The sequence below is a fragment of the Musa acuminata genome, chromosome BXJ2-1 (assembly GCF_036884655.1).
Source record: "Musa acuminata AAA Group cultivar baxijiao chromosome BXJ2-1, Cavendish_Baxijiao_AAA, whole genome shotgun sequence".
In the NCBI taxonomy this organism is placed as follows: Eukaryota; Viridiplantae; Streptophyta; class Magnoliopsida; order Zingiberales; family Musaceae; genus Musa; species Musa acuminata.
The window spans coordinates 37,415,898-37,416,727 of NC_088338.1; positions in this window are offsets into that span (position 1 = coordinate 37,415,898).

Here is an 830-nt window from a genome sequence, read left to right on the forward strand (position 1 = left end):
CTCGTTCGCCCTCTGCTAATCAACAACAGATCTGATGAACTTATCGGCCGGCTGTACCGATCGAGGTAGGTGTTATTTCTGTCGATGTCGGTTCAAAGTTATTTTTTGCAACTCTTTATTGGTTGAGGATTAACCTCAAGACAAACTCGAACTCGTTGATTTCTGGTCATGCTTCTGCTATGCTATCTTTCTATTAGGCTGTGGCGCGTAATAAAGAAAAACAAAAAACATTGTCTAAGCCAACAACTTTGAGCTGAATTATTCGAGGCAAAGGTTGTGAATTGCTTGTATGCTTCACGTCATTACATATAATGTATTTTGTTAGATTTTTGTGTAGATTAGAAATCTTGTAAAGAATATATGGTTACATGCCGGAAACAGATCTGAAAAATATCATGATCATCCATCTCGTCCTCGACGGTTCCGTCGGCATCTCGACGCATCTCCATGCGTCACGATCATCCGTCTCGGCCTCGTGGGTCCTGTTATCACTTCCACACTCCTACTGCATCTCCTCGTGTGATTACAACTTAATCATAGGTACGCAGGTCCGACAATAAATAAGAAAAATAGATTCGTAGGCCTTAATAATAATAATAATCACATCACATGTACACACATTACACCGTTCATGTACACATCATCATCACGTAGGCTTTTTCCTCGTTTCTCTTTCATTTTTAATCAATTCAACTGAACCAATGCTTTCAAATGAATAAAATTAATATAAATAATATCTAAAATATTAAATAAATTATAATATATATATCAATTTATATCAATAAAAATACAAAATAATTATAAAATTTCTCTTGAAATTACGGACAAAT